Source organism: Macrotis lagotis, chromosome 1 (genome assembly GCF_037893015.1).
Source record: "Macrotis lagotis isolate mMagLag1 chromosome 1, bilby.v1.9.chrom.fasta, whole genome shotgun sequence".
Classification (NCBI taxonomy): Eukaryota; Metazoa; Chordata; class Mammalia; order Peramelemorphia; family Peramelidae; genus Macrotis; species Macrotis lagotis.
The window spans coordinates 510221396-510240030 of record NC_133658.1 but is presented as its reverse complement, the minus strand read 5'-3'; the positions used below and the strand labels follow the sequence as shown (position 1 = coordinate 510240030).

The window sequence follows — 18635 nt, the reverse complement described above, 5'->3', positions numbered from 1 at the left end:
GTAAGAGAGCATCAATCATTTCCAAAGAGGTATTTATAATGGTAGATATATTGCCCACAGTAAAGGAATCATGGTGGGAGATAATAGGAATTAAGGCTATGACAGCTATAAATAAAATTTCATAAAAAATTACTTTTCCTACATGATAAGGATCACAATGGAAAATTTCCTTCTTATAGTCCAAGATGCTACATTTTAAAATTTTGGGGGGGGATTTGTCTAATTTATAATCTCCCTATTTTTCAAAAAGTAACTTTAAAAATGTTTCATTTAGAATCTAAATTTTTCAAGACTATATACAACCATCATAGTTTTGAGTAAGTATATTAAACAGAAGATATCATATTTTAATTTTTTGTTTTTAAGAAATTCTATAAAATGTTTTAATCAAATGAGGAAAGAAATTATTGATAGTTTTGAAAATCTTGTTTTGTGTGAATCATCATAAGCATGCTATAACAAAAATTTTTATTTTGGGAGGTATTTTTCTTCTTTTGTTAATTGCCTATTTTTTAATATAAAACTATTTAGTATGAGCTGTAGAAAGTTGAAAGCTATAGAAGAAAATTGATTCTTGATCTTTTTTTTAAAAAAATGAACACTAAACATTAGGCCTATTTTAGATCTGGTATAGATTTTCACTTGACAAATATGGTATCTGGGTGTGAAGTTGACAGAGAATTGGGATAGAAATCTAGGTCAGTAAATAACTGGAGGGCCAAATAGGACATATAGGCAATGACAATTTTGTAGCTTCATTATAAATCTGGAAAATTGACAAAAACCTAGAAAATATATTATGTATAGATTATGTTGTCTGATGAGGCTTTAACAAACAGCTGAGGAAAGAAGGAAAGGGAAAAGAAGAAAGGGAAAGATAAAACCAAATGAATGCAGAATTTCAGAGAATAGCAAGGAGAGATAAGACTTTCTTATTTTAATGAGTAATGCAAAGACAGGAGAAAAGAGAATGGAAAAGACTAGAGCTCTCTTCAAGATAATTAGAGATAATTAAGAGACAAGGGAATGGTGTTTCATGCAAAAAATTGGCATAAGAGACAAAAATGATAAGGACTTAACAAATGTAGAAGAAATTAAGAAGAAGTGACAAGAATACATAGAAAAACTATACAAAAAAAGATTTTAACATCACTGATAGCCACTATGGCATGGTATGGTAGAGCCAAACATCCTAGAGAATGAAGTCAAGTGAGACTTAGGAAGCATTGCCAATGGTAAGAGTTGTAGAGGTAAAGGAATTCCAGCTATTTTAAGTCCTAAAAAATGATTCTGTTAAAGTGCTATATATGCCAGCAAATTTGGAAAATCAGTAGTGGTTACTGAATTGAAAAAGATCCATTTATGTCTCCATCTTTAAGGGCAATGCTAAATAATGTTCAAATTACTAACATCATTTCACATACCTGCAAGTTTTCAGCAATATGTGAACTGAGAATTACCAGAACAGGCTGGTTTTCAAAGAAGAAGATGAACTAGAGACCAAATTGCTCATATTTGCTAGATTATGGAGAAAATAAAGGAATTTTTAAAAAATCTACTTCTGCTTCATTGATAATACTAAAGCCTTTGATTGTGTGATCATAATAAAATGTGCCATGTCCTTAAAAAGGTGAAAGTACCAGATCACATTACTTGTCCCTGAGGAACCTAAATACGGGCTAAGAAGTAACAAATCCAAACATGAGGCAACTGATTGGTTTGAGATCAGGAAAGGAGCATTCCAATGTTGTATAATGTCACTCTAGTTATTTAACTTATAGGCAAAATACATCATGTGAAATGTCAGACTGGACAAATCAAAAGCCAGAATTAAGGTTATTGGGAGAAATATTAACAATCCCAGATATGCAGATAGTCTCATCCTGATGATAGAAAGTGAAGAAAAATGAAGAAACCTTTTTAACGAGGGTGAAAGAAGAAAATCTAAGAGCTTGCTTGCAATTTAACATGGAAAAAAACAAGATTGTGGTAACTGATACTATCCCTTCTTGGCAAATAGGAGAAGAAATGAAAGCATTGTCAGATTTTATATTCTTGGACTCAAAGATCACTGCAGATAGTAATAACACCCATGAAATTTTAAACAAGGCTTGCTCCTTGGAAGCAAAGTTATGTCAAATCTGGACAGCATACTAAAAAGCAAAGATCTAACCTTACTGACAAAGGTTTGCATAATTAATGCCTATAATTTTTTCCAGTAGCAAAATATTATTGTGAGAGTTGAACTATAAGGAAAGCTGAGTCCCACAGAATCACTTCTTTTGAACTGTGGTGCTGGAGAAGATGAGTCCTTTGGACTCTGAAGATCAAATCATCAGTATTTAAAGAAATTGACTCAGATTACTCATTGGAGGGACACATATTGAAGTTGTCACATAATAAGAAGATAGTATTCATTGGAAAAGATCCTGATGTGGGAAAAGATTGAAGGCAAAAGAAAAAGGGAACAGCAGAGGATGAAATGGGTAGATAGTCCCATGGAAGCAATGAACATGAACCTAAACTTTATGAGATGGTGGAGGATAGAAAAGCCTTGAATTCTATGCACTTTGGATCACTAAATATTGAACAGGATTGAATGATGGAACAACAGACACCATGACCTTGAGTCTTGAACAAGCTCCTTTTGATAATGCATTTTATTTGTCCTCTAAGGTTCTTCCTATTCTAAAATCTTAAAATCAGAATGCTATGATCAATCTCCAGCATAGTATCTAACAAATTCTTAAAAAATGTTGAGTTAAACTTGTTCAGGTAGTTTCTCCTTCATTGAATGTTATAACAATAGTAGTCAACCTATGTAAAAGATGGAGACAAGAAGGAAAGAATGAGATGAAAGATCTTGGACAGGGGTCCCGCTACTATTCCTTTCTGCTTTCTGAGCTCAAGGGACTCCAACAGGCCACCAAATACATGTTCTCTGAGGTAGTTCATTCCTGCTGGCAGAAAATGAACAAAAAAATAATGTGAATATCTATCAACTGGGTATAAGGATTGCTAATTTCAATGAAGTTATAATGAAGTAATTAAAAAAATTTCTACATATGAGACCTTCTTTGATCTTTCTACAGAAAATAATCTGTTTTTTTAAAACTATAACTGGGATAAATGTCATTAACACCTAGGAAATTTTTGTAAAAAATTACTATGATTTTCATAACCCCAAAATCCAACTCAACATTGACAAATTCCATTAGTTTACATAAAGACAGCTTTAAGTGCAACAAACTTTTATTGAACCCCTTTTCTGTCTATATTACACAAAATATATTAACAAACATTGTTTGAAGGATATAGAATGGGAGGATGTAGAAGACAACTGCTTGTCTGTTAGAAATATTATTTCTTCCTCTTTACATATATTACTTTTTCAAACAATATTATGTTCATTAAACATAGTCCTATCAAAAATCTTTTAATTATGATCAGATTAAAAAAGGCAAATGTTTTATTCTTAAAAATGCTTTATTTGCAGCATAGAAATGTATTGAAAAAATCTGATCTTTTTGTTACCTCAAAGTTTTTATATATTAACATAGTAGACACTAACATACCCTAGTCATATCTCAAGAATGTCAATAACAGTACACAAAATCAAACCAAATCTTGTATATAAATCCTAAGGAAAAGGAAAAGATATTGCCATATATTTTCCAGTAGAGGGCATTGTGATTTTAAAATAAATGTTTCTTGCTTTTTTTTTCTTACTAAAGACTTAGGTGTACATTCAAAAGGTTCTATTTGTTCATTTGAACAAAGGGAACTTTTTTTTTTAATGTCTGGCTGTCTTCAGGTGATGAGCCAGGACTACTGTACTACTATAACTCTGGGGGAAAGGATGGGCTGAGAGAGTTGGAAACAGAGACAGAGAGAGACAAAAAAGAGAGGGGGGGGGACACAGGGTGGGGGGGTGGAGCTTATCAAACACACTAGTCTCCCTACCTGTATTCTTTTTTTGCTGAGCCAATATGTGTCTCAAGAAGTTGCCAGGGAAAACTCTGAGAAGCCTCATGGGCTGGTTCAAGCAGGCCTATCCACATACATGTTCCAGGCTAAAACAGGAGAAATTATAAATAACATAATAAAAACAACGTAATTAGAAAGAGAAGTAGCAATTGAGGGATTAGGAAAGCTTTATGTAGAAGATGGTGTTTCGAAAGGACTTTTCTTAAAATTGGACATAATTTCAATATCTGGATAAGTAGACAGAACCCAGAACCTAAGGATAATTGAATGAAACTTATAAATCTCTGAGTTAAGAGTGACTAGATCCTATTTATGTTAAAGGAATAGATTACATATTTGCATGTTTATTATTGCTTTGTCTGTAATTAGTTGGGAAGACTTTGGAATAAGAGATCAGAGCAGCAAAATCTAGTTTCATATCAACCAGGTCTTTGACAAAGAAAGGATCAATGTCAGTGAAACCACATGGAACCAGACCCAATGCTTGAGAGTCTGCCCTCAGCTCTTAGACATAAGTCCACTAACCTCATTGTTTGGGCCATCCTTTCCCAAATGCTCAAAGATACACTTTCTGACCAAATTAAAACATAATTGGAAAAAAAATGTTAAAAAAAAAAGAAAAATAAAGCATCTATATGTTATATTTTAACCAAGTCAGTAGGTAGACTATAAGAATCCTTGCGTACAGATTAGGGGCTCCTGTTTCTATCTGAGTTTGACATCACTGCTCTACAAATATTAGAAGACTTCTATCCTCCCCAGATACATTCCTCATCATTCTCTGGACCCAGCCCAGAGGTCAGAAGACAAAGTGGAGCAAAGCAGCCTGGTTCATTGGAAAGAATGTAAGCATTGAGGTCACAAAGTCTGGGTTCCATTCCAGCTTTCCCACTTGGTAGATGAGTAGTTTGACTATCCAAACAACTTTCTGGTATGAAGTTTCCTCATTTGTAAAATAAAGTGATAGACTTCTCCCAACCATTTTCCTCAAACAACTTCATAATTCCAAAATGAGGTTATAAAAAAATTTTAAAAAGCATGGTTAGGGTCAGGAAAATTGGTGTGAAAGATATCTGGGTGATTTAATAGACTAAAAGTTCAATATTTGTCAAAATACCACAGAGCAGAACAAAATAAATCCTAGGTTTCATTATTATATGAGAAACATAAAATCTAATGTCTTGTGTTTGGTCATTGAACCTTTTAGAAAAGATGTTGATAAACTGAATAGTGTTCAAGAGTGGGTGGGTAATCAAGATGGCAGGGGTTGCCAGGCCATGCTGCATGAGGATTAATTGAAGGAATTGGGATATTTAATCTGAAGAAGAATGGAGGAGGTAGGGTCATGGAGGGAAAGTACAGCTGCTATCTTTAAACATATGAAAGGTTTTCTTGTTGAAGGAAAAAAAGAATGGAACCTTATTTTTCTTGGTCTCAGAAAGAATTTGGTGGAAGCTAAAAGAAGAATCAACTGTCATGGGAGTTTTCCCTTACTCCAGGTCTTCACAAAAAGGCTGAATGGTCATTTGTCTGAAATACTATAGAGAAGAAACATGTTTAGAGGTGGATTGGACCAGATGATTTTTTTTTAGGTTTTCTTTGGATTAGTATTAGGTAGGTTTACAGTATTACAAAGCTTTTTTTTTTTTTATCTTTTTCATTCTTTAATATTGTTTGAGCACCAAGTTCAGGTCTTTAGAACTGAAATATTTGCATTTGAATTTAGTTTAAATGAGACAAGTTAAATATGGAAAGATGGAATGGTTATATCTTAATTAAAAAAGGAAGCTAATGGGTGCTCTGGAGTCAGGAGTACCTGAGTTCAAATCCCACCTCAAACACTTAATAATTACCTAGCTATGTGGCCTTGGGCAAGCCACTTAACCCCTAAAAAAAAGGAAGCTAAATTTAAGAATGCATCTATCAAATGATTGTGAAGATTCTAACCCACCAAAGGGAATTTCAGGGCAAGGAGGAAACAGATAATTCTGGTTAGGGGAATGTGTGCTCAGGTTTCCCAGCTGCTTCTTTTGCTGATCAGAGCAAAACTTGGAAGTCATTTCCTGTTCACTTGCTGTGTAATGATCTCAAAAAAAATAATTTGGTGGCAGAAAAGGAAAAAAAAAGGGACATTTTTTCAGTGGATACATAACTGTACTTGGACTCAGGAGCCTCAGAGTCTGAATTCTTTACTAATTTTGGAACCTTAAGTCAAGTCACCTAACCTCACTGGTTCTCAGTTTCAACATGTATAAAATGGGGGTATTAGCTAGGTATTAGCCAGTAAGGTTGACTACTGGATAGAGAGCTGGATTTGACATCAGGAAAAAATTAAAATCCAGTCTCAGACACTTACTGTGTGACCCTGGGCAAGTCACATAACCCTTTTAGTCTCAGTTTCATCATCTACAAAATGAGCTGGAGAAGGAAATGGCAAAACTATTATCTTTGCCAAGAAAACTCCAATTAGAATCATAAAAAGTCAGACAAATTGCTATTGTTTGATCAGGGAGGTAATACCATGACATGTGAGTTGGATTTAAGGGAAGGAAGGGATGCTGTGCAAAGTATACCAGCTTTACTTTATCTCATAGAATTACTATGAAACTCAAATATATAAAATCAGTTAATAACATCATTGGGGTGGCTAGGTGGCACAGTGGATAGAGCACCAGCCCTGGAGTCAGGAGTACCTGAGTTCAAATCCAGCCTCAGACACTTAATAATTCCCTAGCTGTGTGGCCTTGGGCAAACCACTTAACCCCATTGCCTTGCAAAAAACCTATAAAAAAATCACTAAGGCAAACATTTTTTCTTTTTTTTGATGGAAAATAAAATCTTTAGATGTTTATAGCATATAAAGAACTTCTACATCATGCTTATTTTATTGTAATTTCATTTATTAGACTTTAAACTCAACATTTTTTATTTTCATTGAATGTTCAATTAATTCTATAAGGCAATTATACTGGAATGAAGAATGAATGAATGACCTATTTAATTATTGACTATATGTTGAATTCTGAAGATACACATAGAAGAGTGGCAGTTCCTACTCTCAAAGAACTTACATTCTAATAATGTTGTCTTCAGGGTTTATAAATGTTCTGTCCCCTTAAAAGGTACTCAAATTTACCTTCCCACCAACATTCTAAAGGGAACCTGGGGCTGCCTGAATCTACAAGCTTTTCCACTAATTAGCTTGGTCCTCATTCCAATTCCTCTATGGTAGCATTTTTCTAATCCACCTTTCAATTTCTGACTTATCTCATTTGTACAATATTCCTTCCTGCTGCTACTTCTCCCCATGCTCTCATGCCTATTTACTCCAGTCCACTTAAAAAATAATCACTAGCAATTATATTGCATGTTAAAATTTGCAAAGCTCTTTGCAAATATCTAATTTGATTGTCACAATAACCCTGGAAGTGGGTTGCTGTTATTCCCATTTTACAAATGATGAAAGCTAAGTCACAGAACTAGGTAGTGTAGGCTAGATCTGGATGAAGGTTTTGCCTCTAGTACCAGAGCTCTGTCTACTATGCCACCCAGATGCCTTTTCATTTTATTTCTTATCTTCCCAGGAACCCTTTTTACTGTTAAATTCCCCATCACACTTGGTCTCTTCTATTGATGTGTTTTTTCACCTCACATCTTTTGCAAGCCTGTTTTTGCTTTGAGGACTTGATTGGTAGCTGCCCCATCTAATGTTAGCCACTCTTCCCCATCAGACACCTTGTCTTTCAGAGCCTCAAGGTGAAGATGGTATATTCTTTGTTCAATACTGCCACTTCTAGATGTTTTCTGTCCCTTTTGTTCCACTTTTCTTCTTGTTCTCATACTCTATCAATACAGTTTCAGTATTAAAAAGGACAGGGGAATAAAAAATGAGGAAGAATATCAGAAATAAATGACTAAGAGTACAAGAGAAAGGTTGAAAGATCAAAAGTTCAAAAAAAAATCCCAAGTAAAAAATTCAGTTTACAAGGAAATAAAACAACAAAGAGCATCATAATAACAAAAAAGAAAAGTGATTAAACATTAAAGAAAAACCAAATAGAAATGAAATAAAATGATAGGGAGAAAAATGAATCAAAATTACTCTCCATAAAAACAGACAATCTTAGGAACTCATTAGAAATTGTAGAGCAACAGAACAGCGAAATAAACAAATTAATAGATAATTAATTAAAAATATCAACAACACAAAAAATTAAGCTCATAGTAACCTAAAAGAGCAATAAAAATTTTATTTTTTTAAGAAAAATTTTATTTGAGTTTTATAATTTTCCCCCTAATCTTGCTTCTCTCCCCCCCCACATACTCCCCACAGAAGACAGTCTGTTAGTATTTACACTGTTTCCATGGTGTACATTGATCTAAGTTGAATGTGATGAGAGAGAAATCATATCCTTAAGGAAGAAAAATAAAGTATAAAGGATAGCAAAATTACATAAGAAGATAATGGGTCCCCCCCCCAAATTAAAGGTAATAGTCTGGTCTTTGCTCAAACTCCATAATTATTTCCTCTGGATACAAATGATATTCTATATTGCAGATAGCGCAAAATTGTCCCTGATTGTTGTACTGATGGAATGAGCAAGTCCATCAAGGTTGACATCACCCCCACAATGTTGCTGTTAGGGTGTACATTGTTTTTCTGGTTCTGCTCACCTTGCTCAGCATCAGTTCATGCAAGTCCTTCCAGGCTTCCCTAAATTCCTGGTTTCTAATAGAAAAATAGTGTTGCATGATGTACATATACCAATGTTTGTTAAGCCATTCCGCAATTGAAGGACATTCACTGAATTCCTAATTCTTTGCCACCACAAAAAGGGCTATGAATATTTTTGTACAAGTGATGTTTTTACCCTTTTTCGTCATCTCTTTAGGGTATAGACCCAGTAGTCCTATTGCTACATCAAAGGGTATGCACATTTTTGTTGCCCTTTGGGCATAATTCCAAATTTCTCTCCAGAAAAGTTGGATGAATTCACAGCTCCAACAATGTATTAGTGTCCCAGATTTCCCATATCCCTTTCAACATTGATCCTTGTCCTTTCTGGTCATATTGGCCAGTCTGAGAGGTGTGAGGTGGTACCTCAGAGATGCTTTAATTTGCATTTCTCTAATAAGTAATGATTTAGAGCAATTTTTCATATGACTATGGATTGCTTTGATTTCCTCATCTATAAATTGCCTTTGCATATCCTTTGACCACTTGTCAGTTGGGGAATGGCTTGTTTTTTTGAAAATTTGACTCAATTCTCTGTATATTTTAGAAATTAGTTCTTTGGCAGAAATACTAGTTGGAAATGTGTTTCTCAATTGACTACATTTCTTTTGATCTTGATTACCGTGGTTTTATCTGTGCAAAAGCTTTTTAAAATAATCAAAATTATCTAGTTTGTTTTTAATGATGTTCTCCATCTCTTCCTTGGTCATAAACTGCTTCCCTTTCCATAGATCTGACAGGTAAACTAGTCATTGATCTTCTACTTTGCTTATATTGCTTTTTTGTCTAAATCCTGTATCCACTTGGATCTTATCTTGGTATAGGGTGTGAGGTGTTGGTCTAATCTAAGTTTCTTCCATACTAACTTCCAATTTTCCCAGTTTTTATCAAAGAGAGAGTTTTTATCCTAATAGCTGGACTCTTTGGGTTTATCAAACAGCAGCTTACTGTAAACATTTCCTGCTATTGCACCTAGTCTATTCCACTGATCTACCACTCCATTTCTTAGTCAATATCAGACAGTTTTGATGACTGGTGCTTTATATTTTAGGTCTGGTAAGGATAAGCCAACTTCTTTTGCACTTTCATTTAATCCCTGGAAATTCTTGATTTTTTATTTCTCCATATGAATTTACATGTTTTCTAACTCATTGAAGTAATTCTTTTTGGAATTTTGATTGGTAGGGCACTAAACAGGTAGTTTAGTTTTGGTAGAATTGTCAGGTTTCTTTTTTTAGGTTTTTGCAGGGCACATGGGGCTAATTGGCTTGCCCAAGGCAGCTTATTAAGTGTCTGAGGTCATATTTGAACTCAGATACTCCTGACTCCAGGGCAAGTGTTTTATCCACTGCGCCACCTAGTCACCCTGACTTGTCAGTTTTATTATATTAGCTCGACCTATCCATGGGCAGTTGTTTGTCCAATTTAGATCAATTTTATTTGTGTGAGAAGTGTTTTGTAATTGTTTTCAAAAAGTTTCTGAGTCTACCTTGGCAGAATGACTCCCAGGTATTTTATATTGTCTGAGGTTACTCTGAATGAGATTTCTTTCTAGCTCTTTTTGCTGTAGCTTGCTAGTCATATGTTGATGATTTGTGAGGGTTTATTTTATATCCTGCAACTTAGCTAAAGTTGCTAATTATTTTTAGTAATTTTTTAGATGACTTTTTGGGATTCTCTAGGTATACCATCATGTCATCTGCAAAGAGTGAGTTTTGTCTCTTCCTTCCAATATGAATTCCTTTAATTTCCTTTTCTTTTCTTATTGCTGAAGCTAACATTTCTAATATAATATAGAATAGTAGTGGTGATATTGGATATCTTTGTTTTACCCCTGAACTTTTGGGAATGCCTCTAGCCTATCCCCATTGTACATAATGTTTGTTGATTGTTTCAGATAGATACTGCTTATTATTCTAAGGAATTTATTCCATTCATTCCTACACTATTGTTTTTAGTAGGAATGGGTGCTGTATTTTGTCAAAAGCTTTTTCAGCATCTATTGATATAATCATATGATCTCTGATAGGTTTGTTATTGATAAAATTAATTTCCCTAATATTGAACCAACCCTGCAATCCTGGGATAAATGTATTATTCTAGTGATAACTTGTAATCATTTTGTTAAGATTTTATTTAAGATTTTTGCACCTATATTCATCAGAGAGATAAGTCCATAATTTTCTTTCTCTGTTTTAAGTCTTCCTGGTTTAGGTATCAGCACCATATTAGTGTCATAGAAAGAGTTAGGTAGAGTTCCATCTTCACCTATTTTTCCAAAAGATTTTATATAGAATTGGAACCAGTTGTTCCTTAAACGTTTGATAGAATTTACTTGTGAATCCATCTGGCCCTGGGGATTTTTTCTTAGGGAGTTCAATAATGGCTTGTTGAATTTCTTTTTCTGAGATAGGGTTGTTTAGGTATTTAATTTCCTCCTCACTTAATCTGGGCAACTTAGATTTTTGTAAATATTCATCCATTTCACTTGGTTAAATTTATTGGCATAGAATTGGACAAAATAATTCCAAATTATTACTTTAATTTCCTCCTCATTGGTGGTGAGTTCACCTTCTTCATTTATGATACTAGGAATTTCATTTTTTCTTTATTTTTTTAAAATCAAATTGGACAGAGGTTTATCAATTTTTTTCATAAAACCAACTCTTGGTTTTATTTATTAGTTCAATAGTTTTCTTGCTTTCTATTGTATTAATTTCTCCTATTTTTTTAGAATTTCTAATTGGAGGGTTAATTTGTTCTTTCTCTAATTCTTTTAGTTGCATTTAGTTTGTTGATTTCCTCTTTCTCTAATTTATTCATGTAAGCATTTAAAGATAAAATATATCCCAACAGTCGCCTTGAGCGAATCCCATAAGTTTTGGTATGTTGTTTCATTATTGTCATTATCTAGGATGAAATAATTCTTTCTATAATTTGTTGTTTGATCCACTCATTTTTAAAAATGAGGATATTTAGTTTCCAATTAGTTTTGGGTCTATATCTCCCTGACCCAATATTGCATATGATTTTTATTGCATTATGAGAAAAATGTATTCACTATTTCTGCCTTTCTGCAATTAAGTTTTTATGCACTAGTACATTGTCAATTTTTGTGTAAGTGCTACGTACTACAGAAAAAAAAGCATTTTTTCTATCCCTATTCAATTTCCTCCATAGGTCTATCATATCTAGGTTTTTTAGCAATCTACCTCCTTAATTTCCTTCTTGTTTATTTTATGATTAATCTAAATATGAGAGTGGGAGGTTGAGGTCTTCCATTAGTAGAGTTTTGCTATATCCTCCTGTAGTTCTTTCAACTTCTCTGAAAATTTGGATGCTATACCATTGGGTACATATATATTTAGTATTGAAATTACTTCATTATCTATGATAACTTTTAGGAGGATATAGTTTCCTTATCTCTTTTAACACTATCTATTTTTGCAGCTATTTTGTCTGAGATAAGGATTGCCACCCCTTTTTTTCACTTTAGTTGAAGCAAAATATATTTTGCTCCAACCTTTTACCTTTTTTACTCTATATGTCTCTCTGTTTCAAATGAGTTTCTTGTAAGCAGCATATTGTAGGATTCTGGTTTTTAATCCACTCTGCTATCCACTTATGTTTTAAGGGAGAGTTCAACGCATTTACATTCAAAGTTATAATTATTAATGTTTTATTATCCTCTATACTTCCTTCCCTCTGTTGTATTTCTCCCTTTTTCACTTTATTCATATTCCCCAGTATTTTGTTACTGAATAGTTCTACTTTCAGTGTTTGCCCTCCTAAATCAACCTCCTCCCCTTTCCCTTTCCCCCTTCTTCCTTCCCTTTCTTGTGTTAGATCCTCTTTTTCTCCCCCTCCCCAATCTCCCCCTTGCCCTTTTCTATTTTTAATACTTGAAAAGTAAGATAAGTTTCTTAACTTAACCGAGTGTATGTGTAAGGTAACTTTAAGCTATGTCTGATGAGAGGAAGATTCAGGTGACTCTCAGCTACTCCCCTCTTCCCCTCTATTACAACAGGTCTTTTGTACCTCTTAATGTAATGAGATTTACCTTGTTCAATTTCCTCTATCCTCCTGTATCCTTACTGTTCCCCCCCCCCCTTTAAGGAAGTATTGTTTTTAAATCATTCTGAGTCACAGAAAAGTCATGAGCATCCATCACTTCTGGCTAAGTATATTCTCTCTAATAGAGTTACAATTCTTGAGAGTTATTAGAATCTTTCTCCCAGGCAGGGATATAGCCAGTTTCATCTTATTGGACAGCAGATTTTTTTCTTCACTTTTTTCTTTTAACCTTTCCATGTGTCTCTTGAACCTCCTGTTTGATGTCCAAATTTCTATTTAGCTCTGGTCTTTTCATCAGGAAATGTTGGAAGCCTCACATTTCATTAAATGTGTATCTTTTCCCCTGAAAGAGAAAGCTCAGTTTTATTGGATAGTGGATTCTTGGCTGCATTCCAAGCTCCCTTGGTCTTTGGAATATCTCATTCCAGGCCCTTCAATCCCTTAATGTTGACGCACCCAGGTCCTGCATAATCCTTACAGTGGCGCCTTGGTATCTAAATTGTTTCTTTCTGGCTGCTTGCAGGATTTTCTCTTTTATCTTATAGTTCTGGAATTTGGCTACAATATTCCTTGGTGTTTTCATTTTAGGATCTTTCTGGAGGGAATCGATGTATTCTTTCAATAACCTATTTTGCCCTCTGGTTCCATGATGTCAGGGCAGTTTTCCATAACTAAATCTTGTAATATTAAGTCCGGGCTTTTTTCCTCTTCAATGTTTTTAGGAAGACCTATAATTCTCTGGTTGTCCCTTTTCAATCTATTTTCAAGGTCAGTGGTTTTGTTGATGAGGTATTTTACATTTTCTTCCATTTTTTTCAATTTTTTGCTTTTGTTTAACTGACTCTTGCTGTCTCATGAAGTCATTAGTTTCCACAGATTCTGTTCTTTTTTTTTAGAGAAGAATTTTCTTCATTTACTTTTTGCTACTCCTTTTTCAACTGGTCAATTCTATTTTTGAAAGAGTTTTCCATTTGACAAATTGAGGTTTTGAGAGAATTATTTTCTTTTTGCATTTGTCCAATTGCATTTTCCAAGGATTTGTTTTCTTGTTGCAAGACATTAATTTTTCTCTACCAAATTTTCCATTTGATTTTTAAACTCCTTCCTGATTTTTTCAATGAAGTCTTTCTGTGCTGGAGCCCAGAGATTCTAGGTCTCTCTCAGTTAGGGTCTTTGCCTTCTAGGAATTTTTCTATGGACCCTCTTTTCCGCTGGCCTTTCTTCATTTTCCTAAGACCTTGTGTTGGGGAGGGGCTAGTTCACAGAGGTTTAGTGCTGAGATCTCTAGAGGCTTTACTCACTGAGTTTATTAACTCCAAGTTGTGTTGGTTGCCTTCTCTGGAATGCTGTGACCTTGATTTGAGGCCCTTTCCCTTGCCTGGAGGGGGTGATTGAAGCTGCTGAATACTTTTCTTAGAAAAATGGTGGTCTTTGCCCTAGGGCAATGTAATTGGTGTCTGTGTTCACACCTGAACCTGGGGCAGAGGTGGGCTGTAATTGTTTTTGTTCTGGAAAGAGACTTCAGCTGAAATGAAGGTATAGACTCCAACTTCCTCCAGACCAGAGAAGCCCAGGGATCGATGACTGCAACTCTCCAGCACTGGAACTCAACCTCCAGCCCTGCCTGTAAGCTCCAGACTGTCAGTGCCACAACCAATGCCTCTGCTCCCTAGTTGGTCCATGTCCCCATGGCCGATTAGGTCAGTCCCACTTTCAGACTCTCACACTGTCCTGTGCTCCTGGCTGAGTTCACCCTCTGAGTCTGGGCTCACCCAGGATCCCAGAAGGCAAATCTTGAGGTAGATGTTCTTCTCCTAGCTTCTCTTTCTGGGTTTTGTAGATCAGATTTCTATTAAGAGGTTTGTTTCACATTATATATAAGGGAAGATCACAAGACTTTAGCACTGTGCCTGTCTTCTCTCTGCCATCTCGGCCAGAAATCTGCAATAAAAACTTTTAAAAGGAGAAATTAGGAAAAAAATTAGATGCAGAAACAGATCTCTCAATCAAAATTTAAAGGTCACAAAAAAAAGAAAATAATACACAATAATCACTTCACAAAAATAGAAGCTCTGAGTAAAGAGAATAACAGATTTCAAACATAAAAAATATCAAAGTCAAGGGAAATTTGATAAGGAGTAAAAGGCAATGATGTTAAAATATACCTGAACTCTATATAATTAAAAAAGTGATGAAAAAAAAGTAAATGCAAAGATAATTTTTCTGAAATTTTTGCTTTATTAAAATACAAGTACTCCATCTTCCTGATTAGACCTTGGTTATATCGATGTTCATGATTTAATCAGAATCTTAGGGAAAATACTATTTATCTAAATAATATACTCCAATATATCCAAACATTCATAACAATTTATTCAAAATAAGCTGTTAATATGATCAAGTAGGATTTATAATAGGAATATAAAGATGTTTGAACATTAGGACAATTAACATAATCTTATTCCTACTTGAGTGAAATCATACTTTCTGACCCAAGTCAAATGATCCCCAAATTTCTCTGAGAATACAATTGCCTGACCCATTGAATTTTATTCATGGACTATCTGAAAGAATTTAAGTAGTCAAAATGTTTCTTACCTTCTTTCCTCCCAATTTCTCCTGTATGTTGAAGGTCCACTATCGTTCTTTCCACTGCCAAATCTACCTTGGTTTTCATGGAAATGATTGGCCCAAAATATGCAGGAAAAATGTTAATCAAAATATAGGGATTTTTTTAAATTTTATTTTTAATTTATGGAATTAAACAAGTATTTCCATAACATAATAAAATAAAAATAAAGCAAACATAGGATATTAAGGGAACTAATGGCAAACACTGTTTTCTTAATAAAGTATTTATTTAGCAAACATAGGTGCTAAGAATCAAAGTGGTCTTGAAAAAATCTGTTCCTATTCTTTAAGGAAGCCATTTGTCTGTCAGTAATTGGAAAAACCAGATAAGAGATTTAGCATAATACTGAACAGTGCCAGAAATCAAGTATGTTCCTTAATCAAGGCAAATGACAGAGTAGAGGTCACAAGGAGAAAGTCTGTCCACAGTATTATTCTGTCTAATCAAGGGAATATTTGGTTGATGGATATGCAAATAGTTGTGTGTATTGGCAAAGCTCTGCCATTGCTCTACCCCATCAAGTCAGTATTCAGATTCGAAGATCCCTGTCAACTTAGCGAGACCCAAAGCAATAAACCACTGAGAAGATTCTCTAGTTAGGCACTCTCTCTCTTAGGGAATCACTAAGATAGAGACAAGGTTGGAGGAGGTAGGATCAACTCCTTCAAACCAATTAAATGCAACCTTATTATACATTAAAGATGTATAAACTTCTGGTAATTCTCCCACATTTATTTGTAGTTTTTGTATACTATGTAATGTCACTCCCTCCAAAAAAAACCAATAAAAAACTTAGCACATTCACAAGGATTCTCTAATATGAGTGCAGTAGCAAAGATGATAGTCACCAACTGGGGAAGCCAAGCCCATCATGAGCAGAGATATACACAAAGCAAGGTTGAAAGGTTCTAATACCTCAAGGAGGCATCCTGTGGTCAGGATTGACAGTGGTAGGAAGAGGGTTTTGGAAGTATCATCTTTAGCAAGGTGAGTGAGCTTTTCATGGAAGTAGTTGGTACCATTGGGTCCTACCCACTCTGTTGTAGTTTTGTCTGCCATGAGAGTGCAGATCTCAGCAAAAACCCCAGGAATACAGCACTGGTAGATTTTAATAGGGTGGGATACATTGGTAAATTAAGGAGCTTACAATGAATAATTCCTACTGTAATGAACTAGACTGGTGAAGGACTAGTTTGAATTAGGACCAACCTTTCAAACCTAATAAATCCATTCCTGTTATACATTCAGAATGGTTTATAACTCTATTAGAGTCACAAACTGTAGGCAATCTTCTCATACTTATCTGACAGTGGTTTCTGTCTGCCATCTAATGTCATCCTGTCAAAAAAGAAGCAAAAACCAAAACCAAGTCCTCCCATGTTCATGAGAATTCTATGTCTAATTTGAGGAGTGGCAGGGATGATGCTTACCTATGTCTGGAAGTTCTCTAAAGTTTTGAATTCTGATTTCCACTCAATAAACAATTCTCCTTTTAGTCCAATGACAAGACTTTTGGGGAGCTTAGTCCCACCAATGACAATTTGTAAATTCCATACTAAAGAGTTTATGGGGAAGAGACAGTGTTGGAACTGAGTGCACTATTGCCTCTTCCTTTTTTTCTTTGAAACTTCCCAAGCCTCTCTGGGACGTGGTTGTCAGTCTTATTGAGTTTCATTTTATAACCAAATCCATAAGGCCTCTTTAGACAAGGCTTCCTTGTCCAGTTACAGTAGGTCATTTGAGAGGGCAATAGTTTTCAAGTCTGTTAACATAAAGGAGGCTTTAGGGAGGTTCAATCTATGTTTGAAATTCAACAGCATATATGTTCAATTGTAAAAAGTTAATAAATATAGTAAGACCCAAAGCAAGCTTCCAGACAAGAGGGGAACTTTCTAAGAGAATATCTCTAAAAGTCTCTGAAGTAGGCTGGTACTAAGGGGTAAAGATGAAGAGGAAGTCTTGTTTACTCAATATTAGAAAGTCAATCTATAAATCCCAACTTCTTTTTACATAATGAAAGCCCCTTCTGAGGAGGTTTCCCAGATCAAGAACTGGGTATGGGCATGACAGCCACCATTAGACGTCCAAGCCTGCCTCATTCCCACTTGAAACCACCAGAAAACAGAGGAACAAATCCCCTGGATTGACTGTATAAGGTATCAAAACAACCTTGTTATAAAAAATGGTCCTTCCTTGGTTATTTTAAAATATGTTTTAAAATGATATTTTTGATATTTTCTGTTTCTTACATCACCATAGTATTCCATTTATCAAGTCATCCAATATGAGAAATAGAATTTTTGGAGGGGAAAAAAAGTCTGCACAACTTATCAATATATTAAAAATGTTCAAAAACATATGTAATCCGTGATACCTGTGGACTTAGCACCACCATGAAGAGACAGGTCAGGGATGGTTTCTCATTCTTCATTTGATTTCTATGTAATCATTTTAATTTTGTTATTCACTTTTGATTTTTGGATGTCATTCTTTCCAATTACATTATGGTATTTACTATAATAAATACATATATATGTGTATATATACATATATTTCTACATATATATTTATATATACATATATATATATATATCTTTTATTGGCTTATTTCACGCTGTACCAGTTATTGTCTATCTCATATACTTTTTAAGAAAATAATATTCCATTATAATCATATACCATAATATTTTTAGCCATTTCCCCAATTGATGGGCAGCTACTTTATTTCCAAATCTTATCACAAAAAGTGCTGCTATAAATATTCTGGAATATATGGGGACTTTTTTTTTCAATCAATAACTTCCCTGGGGCATAAGTTCAGTAATGGAGTTTCTGGATGAAGATACAAATTCAGAAGAAGATAACTTGAAAACAGCTATAAAGCACCAACAAAACATTGTGAATTGGATATAAGCTTTAGTAAGAATTCCTGGAAGAGCTAAAGAAAGAAATAAGAGTAGTAGGGGAAGAAATGGAAAAAGAAATGATAGTAATGAAAAAAGAAATCATAAAAATTTTGAAAAAAATGAACAGCTTGCTTAAAGAGGCATCAAAAATATAGAACTGGCTAAATGGAAGCACAAAAATTCACTTAAGAAAAGAACTCTGTTAAAATGCAGCACTGGCCAAAAGGTTAGAAGTAATACAAATGCTCAATGAAAGAAATAATTAGTTAAATATTATAATTGGCCAATTGAAAGCTAATGA

General features: G+C 34.3%; 1 long non-coding RNA gene across 1 annotated transcript; it reads right to left on the bottom strand.

The window, feature by feature from the left end:
- Positions 1–498: 498 nt before the first annotated feature.
- On the bottom strand, positions 499–6852 carry LOC141520788 (uncharacterized). Its single transcript, XR_012477733.1, has 3 exons — positions 4513–6852; positions 3964–4073; positions 499–2960 (listed from the first exon to the last, which is right to left on the bottom strand). It is a non-coding gene; the product is annotated as an uncharacterized LOC141520788 (long non-coding RNA).
- Positions 6853–18635: the final 11783 nt, after the last annotated feature.